At 37.9% G+C, this 7,140-nt stretch overlaps 1 non-coding gene across 1 annotated transcript; it reads left to right on the top strand.

Moving 5' to 3' along the window:
- The first annotated feature begins 309 nt into the window (after positions 1 to 309).
- LOC128291957 (small nucleolar RNA R71) lies at positions 310 to 416 on the top strand. Its single transcript, XR_008281941.1, has one exon. It is a non-coding gene; the product is annotated as a small nucleolar RNA R71 (small nucleolar RNA).
- Positions 417 to 7,140: the final 6,724 nt, after the last annotated feature.

Below are 7,140 nucleotides of genomic sequence, written 5' to 3'. Positions count from 1 at the left end.
CCACTTGCTTCGCATTGCATTATTGGGTGAACCTGTGAAGAACTAATGAAACCATCAATTTTCTTATTCAAGAGTTCTACCTGAGTAGAGAGCATGGTGACCTTATCGACGTTATAAATGCCGGCTGTCTTCGTTGGCTTTGTCCTCATGACTTGCCATTGATAGATATTCAGTGACATCTCCTCTATAAATTCATAAGCATCTTCAGGTGTCTTATTATTGATGGTTCTGCCAGCAGCTGTGTCAACCATTTGTCGAGTCGAAGGAATTAGGCCATTATGAAAGGTTTGAACCTGTAGCCAAAGCGTTAACCCATGGTGGGGGCACCTTCTCAAGAGGTCCTTGTATCTCTCCCATGCATTGCAGAGTGTTTCTAAATCCATCTATATAAAGGAAGAAATATCATTACATAATTTAGCCGTTTTAGCTAGCAAAAAATATTTTAATAAAAACTTTTAGGTCATTTGTTCCGAAGTAGTGATTGACCCCTGTAGGAACGAGTTCAACCACTATTTAGCTTTGTTTTCTCAATGAAAAAGGGAATAACCGAAGACGAATGGTGTCATTAGAAACGCCATTAATTTTAAATGTATCACATAGTTCCAAAAAGCTCCTCGTCCTGCAAACCATCAAACTGAACAAACTGTTGTATCATTTGAATTGTGTTAGGTTTCAGTTCAAAAGTATTTGCGGCTACAGCAGGTCTAACTATGCTCAATTCAGTTCCTGTTAAAGAAGTTTTAGCATAATCATACAGAGTGTGCGGAGCAGGATTCTGATTAACAGCAATCGCAGGAGGTAGCGGTTTTTCTTGGTTTTCAGCCATCTCCTTGGTTGTGGTTGAAGAATCATCCTCTTGCTTGTCCTCTGTGTATCTTAGGCTTCGCCTTATTTCTCTCTGGTTTCTATGAACTGTGCGGTGAATCTCACTGTCAAAAAGTAGTGGTCTTGACGGGTTTCTTCTGGTCATAAACTAGAAAAACCTATCAGAAGGAAATACGAGAAAAATTAGAAAAGAAAAGAAAATTTTAAATTGTAATAAAAGTAAAGTTGCTAAAGTAATAAAAATTGAGTTCTCCTAATATCACCGGCAATGGCGCCAAAAACTTGATGCGGGATATTCGTAACAGGTTTTTAAAGATTTATAAATGAAACGTTCTTGAGACTAATTTATTATCACGATTAAGGCAAGTGTACCTATCGAACAGTTGTATAGTTCAGCAAGACCGGATTGTCGAACCCAAAGGAACTACGAGTACTAGTATTTACTTCCTTTTTATTATCTAGCCTATAATTTAAGAGGTTTGGTTGTCTAAACTAATTACTAACTAAGAACACACAGAAAGAAAAACTTGGGAAAATACTTTTGGGAAAATTCGATTGATTGAGACAATACCTAAGGAAAAATCCACCTAGACTTCACTTATTATTTGACTCTGAATCAGACGATTTATTCATTTGACTTGATCCGTAGAAATCCCTAAGTTATATTATTATCTCTCTCGAGACTAATAACGTCTAACCCTAGGTTTAATAATTGAAATCTCTTTCTAATTAACACCCTAGAATTGCATTAACTCGATCTATGGATTCACTTATTAGGTTTCACCTTAATCCGGCAAAATCTTGTCACCCTATCTCTAGGCGCACAATCAACTCCGCTTAATTATGACAAATTTACTCTTAGACAGGGTCTATTCCTCCTCTGAAAAAGATCTTAACTTGAATCAATATCCTGGAATATCAAAACAAGAATTAAGAACACATAATTAAGAACAAGTCAAATATTTATCATACAATTTAGATAATAATAACAAGATTTGTCGTAGGTTTCATTCCCCTTAGGTATTTAGGGGTTTAGTTCATACTTATGAAAGAAAACATCTCAAAAGCATAAAGATAACAAAACATAAGAAAACCCAAAACTCCTGAAGGAACTTAAAGGGAGATCTCCAGTCTTGATGATGAATCCGGCTCTTGAGATGGACCAATCGGCTTTCCTTCTGTAATTCCTTGCTTCCTACTCTGCATCCCCTTTCTTAAGTACCTTATCGAATTCTTTAAATAGGCTTTGGAATTCCTAAGAGCCCTCAAAATTGGCCTTTTCCGAATAGGACTAAACTTGGGTTCGGCAAGGACACACCCGTGTGACACGCCCGTGTGCGATTTCTGAAGGCCGTGGTCAAGGCTGTTAAATGGGCATGGGTGTGTGATCCACCCTTGCAAGTCGTGCTTCGATCCTACCAAATTGACACGCTCGTGTGAGGAAGTCCAGGTCATGTTGTTTTCCCATGTGGGTCCATTTTCTCTGTTTTCGGCCCATTTCTCACTCTTTTTACTCTCCTATGCTCTCCTAAGTATAAAACATGAAATGAAAGGATTAGGAGCATCGACTTCAGCAAATCTAAGGAGAAACCATCCATAAATGCGTTAGGCATGGGGTAAAAATATGTATAAATTACGGTTTATCACCTAGACATGTCTTTCTTTGGATTACGTCTCGAGGATAATGCATGTCCGAGACATGTCTTACACTAGAACTCATCTCGATGCCGATGCCATGTCCCAGACATGGTCTTACACTGGCTCTCATAACATGGCTGATGCATGTCCCAGACATGCCTTACACTAGCCCACAATAATCCATATGTCATGGCGTGAATATCCGATATATTTCTTAAGTTCGAACGAGAACTCTAGTATCTCTATTATCATCATACTTTCTCAATTTTAGAATCAAGCAATTCATGCTACATTAATTCAAACACAATTCAACACATATACATTAGTGATGTAGTTGTATTATTTACATACAACTTACCCTAGGTTACAAAATGTTTCAACTAGTTGGTTTAGTCGATTTGCTTGGCTTTCCCCCAATCTAGGTTCAGATTCGGTATTTCTTGATCTATAATAACAAAATGCTCTTATTTAGTCACTTTATCAATCTAGGCACTCTACAATACATAATTGGGCAAAATGACCAATTTGCCCCTAGACTTTTACAAAATGACTATTTTACCCCTAAGCCTGAAAATTGATTTTTTATCGAATTTCTTCATATCTTAAGCCTAGCCAAACCCTTTCTACTCTTATAGCAACTTCAAATTCCCACTATTTCACACACTTATAATCTATCTTACGAGTTATGCAAAATAGTCCTTTTAGGTGTTTTCATGCTAACACCTTTCACAAAAGTTGGTTTTAAGACACCCGAGAGTCATTTTCTTCCATAAACACTCAACAAACATTACAAATCCTTTCATGGAAGAACCCTAAACTCTTAATTATTTTGAAAAATAGTACCCTCATTTGAAAACTTATGCTTCAAGTGTCTCAAAGGTACAAAAATATTCAAGAAAAGCCATAAACATCACTTACTAGATTTTCCATACACCAATATAAACATGCAATGACTCCAAAATAATAATAAAATAATTTATTTGATTCTAGATTTGTGGTCTCAAGACCACAATTCTGACTAGCCCCAAACTCGGGCTGTTATATTTCTCCTCCTTAGGGATTTTCGTCCACGAAAATCTTACCGGCAAATAAGTTTGGGTACTGATCTCTCATGGTCTCCTCGGGTTCCCATGTGGCTTCCTCGACTCCATGTCTATGCCACAAAACTTTCACGAGTGCAGTACTTTTATTCCTCGACTGTTTGACTTCCCGAGCTAAAATCTTGATCGACTATTTGCCATAAGTCATGTTCAGATAAATTTCAACCTCGGTTGGCGTAATCACATGCGAAGGGTCTGATCTATACCGGCGTAGCATGGATACATGAAACACGTCGTGAATCTTTTCCAATTCTGGTGGCAAAACCAAACGATAGGCAAACGGTCCAACTCTCTCGATAACCTCATAAGGTCTTATGAAGTGAGGACTTAACTTGCCTCTTCTACCAAATTTGAAGACTTCCTTCCACGGGGATACTTTCAAAAACACTCGATCACCAACTTGAAATTTGATCTCTTTACGCTTTAAATCCGCATTGGATTTCTATCTATCCAAAGCGGCCATCAAGCAGTCACGAATCACTTTAACTTTCTCTTCAGTCTCTTTGATTAAATTGACTCTGTGAATCAGACTCTCTCTAAGTCCAGTCCAATATAAGGGCATTTGACACTTTCGTCCATACAAAGCCTTATAAGGCACCATCTTCAAACTTGTCTGATAACTGTTGTTGTAGGCGAATTCAACCAAAGGAAAATAACTTTCCCAACTACCTTAAAATTCAAGAACACAACACCGCAACATGTCTTCCAAAATCTAAATCACTCTTTCTGACTGGTCGTCTGTCTACGGGTGAAATGCTATGGTAAAACTCAACCTTGTTCCTAAAGCCTCTTGTAACTTTTTCAAAAACCTCGAGGTAAATCTCAGGTCCCTATCTAAAACAATCGATAAAGGCACTCCATGTAGCCTCACAGTCTTAGAAACGTAAAATTTCACCAATCTCTCAAGGGAGTAGTCGGTACGCACTGGTACAAAATGTGTCGAATTTTGTTAGCCTATCAACAACAACCCAAATAGTATCTTTTTTCTTTGGGGTTACCGGTAAACCCATCATAAAATCCATGGTAATTTGATCCCACTTCCACTCTGGAACCGTTGTAGGCTAAAGTAGACCCAAAGGTACTTGGTGTTTAGCCTTCACTTGTTGGCACACAAGACACTTGGAAACAAACTCTGAAATATCTCCTTTCATCCCCGACCACCAATACATTTTCTTCAGGTTGTTATACATTTTTGTACTGCCCGGGTGGATGGAAAAACATCCACTATGTGCCTTATCTAAAATCTTCCAGATCAACTTATTGTTTTTGCGTACACAAACTCTATCTTTAAACATCAAAGATCCATTGGTACCAATCCTAAAGTCTGATTCTGCTCCCGACTCGCATTGGGTTCTCTTGGTTTGCAAATCTTTGTCGCTGTTCTGAGCTTCAAGAATTTCTTGCAAAAATATCGACCTAGCTCTCAACTCAGCTAGAATCGAACCATTATCTAATAAAGCTAGTTGGGCATTCATTACTCTCAAGGCAACGGTGACCACATTCACCTTTCCCTGGTGGTAGTCAATTATCAACTCATAATCCTTTATCAGCTCTAGCTGCCTTCGTTGTCGTGGACTCAATTCCTTCTGAGTCATTAAATACTTAAGACTTTTGTGATCGGTGAACACTCGGCATTTCTCTCCATACAAATGGTGTCTCCAAATCTTTAATGCGAACACTACTGCTGCTAGTTCCAAGTCATGGGTCGGGTAATTTCTCTCGTGTGGTTTTAGTTGTCTTGAGGCATAAGCTATAACCTTGCCTTTTTGCATGAGCACACACCCTAAATCATTCAAGGAGGCGTCGCTATAAATCACAAACTCCTTACCCGACTCCGGTTGCGCTAACATAGGGGCTTTAGTCAATAAAGCCTTTAATTGCTTGAAACTCTGTTGGCACTTTTCTATCCATTCGATCTTGACATCTTTTTGCAGTAGTCTTGTCATCGGGGTAGCTATCATAGAGAACCCTTGAGCAAACCTTCTATATATCTAGCCAAACCCAAAAATCTTCTGACTTCCGTCACATTCTTCGGCAGTTTCCACTCAAGAATAGTCGAAATCTTGCTTGGATCAACTCTGATCCCGTCACCCTACACAATGTGTCCTAGAAAACCAACCTCCTTAAGCTAGAATTCACTCTTACTGAACTTGGCGTACAATTGTATATCTCTCAGGGTCTATAATACAGTCCTCAAATGGTTCTAATGTTCACTCTCATCATGCGAGTAAATCAGCATGTTGTCGATAAAGACCACTACAAACTTATCCAAATATGGCCAAAAAAATGCAGTTCATCAAATCCATAAACACCATCGGGGTGTTAGTCAAACCAAAAGGCATGACAGGGAACTCATAATACCCGTATCTTGTTTGAAATGTAGTTTTCAGTACATCTTGTTCTTTCACGCTTAACTGGTAGTATCCTGACATCAGGTCAATCTTGGAAAATACAGCGACTCCTTTTAATTTGTGACAGCCCAAAATTGACCCTAGACGGGATGTGGTTTCGGGACCACAAAACTGAGGCATAAAAATAATTTAAAATTTATTGTGATGCCTATGATATGTGTTAAATTGTGTGTGACATTTTTGATGATTTGATTTAGTGTTATAAAGGTGAATTTCACTAGAAAGGACTTGTGTGAGAAAACTTAGAAATGAGATAGGCAAATGTTGAAGTGGCCTATTGATGCATACTAGGAAATGTTGTCCTTGCATGTCAAATTTCCCAAATTTGACTATAGTGGCCGGCCAAGATGGGTATGATGGGCAAGGAAAACATGTTTCCAACATGTTTGGTTAGTGAGTTATGTATGAAGGAATATAATAAAATTAGCATAAAAAATGAACAAAAAAAAAAGATAGATGAGCATGGATGCCCCTTGTTGCCATGAGTAGAGGAAAAGAAAGGAGAAATTTTGTTCATCCATTTTCACTTCTTGGCCGAAAATACTAAGGAAAAAGGGGAGGATTTTTGCTTCATGCTTGGTTTAGAAGAGAACTAGAAGGAGATTTGGCTATACTTGCATCAATATTAAGGTATGTTTGAGGTGGTGTCATGAGATTCATGCTTGTTTTGGTTGCTTACTTGATGTGCATGTTAGCCATGGTTCAAATCCTTGTTATGCCATGAAAATGGTATTTAGCCAAGGTTGATATTGTGTTGAAACTATTGCATGCTAAATGTGAAGGTTGCTATTGATGCATGTAATGATGGATTAACTACTCTTGAAATTTCTTTTAGTATTCTTGAGTAGGGCATTGAGTCCTTTGTTTAACCATGACAAAAAAATTTTAAAAGGGCATGGTGTGTGAGGTATTCGCCATGGTATGCTCATGAGCATGGTTTATGCTTCTTGCATGATATTAAAAAATTTGTGTTTTGAATGGTTATGGACACCTTAAAATTGACCTTGCACCTATGTGTGGATATATGTTTGCACATGAGGTTTTGGTTATGAAGTAAATGATAAATGTGTTTGTTTAAAAAATAAATTGTTGGAGAATGTTTGTAAAATTTCAAGTAATGTTTGTAAAATTTCAAGTATATTCGCCATTGGGTGAGTATGTAAGTG

The sequence above is a fragment of the Gossypium arboreum genome, chromosome 4 (genome assembly GCF_025698485.1).
Source record: "Gossypium arboreum isolate Shixiya-1 chromosome 4, ASM2569848v2, whole genome shotgun sequence".
NCBI lineage: Eukaryota > Viridiplantae > Streptophyta > Magnoliopsida > Malvales > Malvaceae > Gossypium > Gossypium arboreum.
The sequence above is the reverse complement of the archived record's forward strand: the minus strand, read 5'-3'. Positions and strand labels throughout refer to the sequence as shown.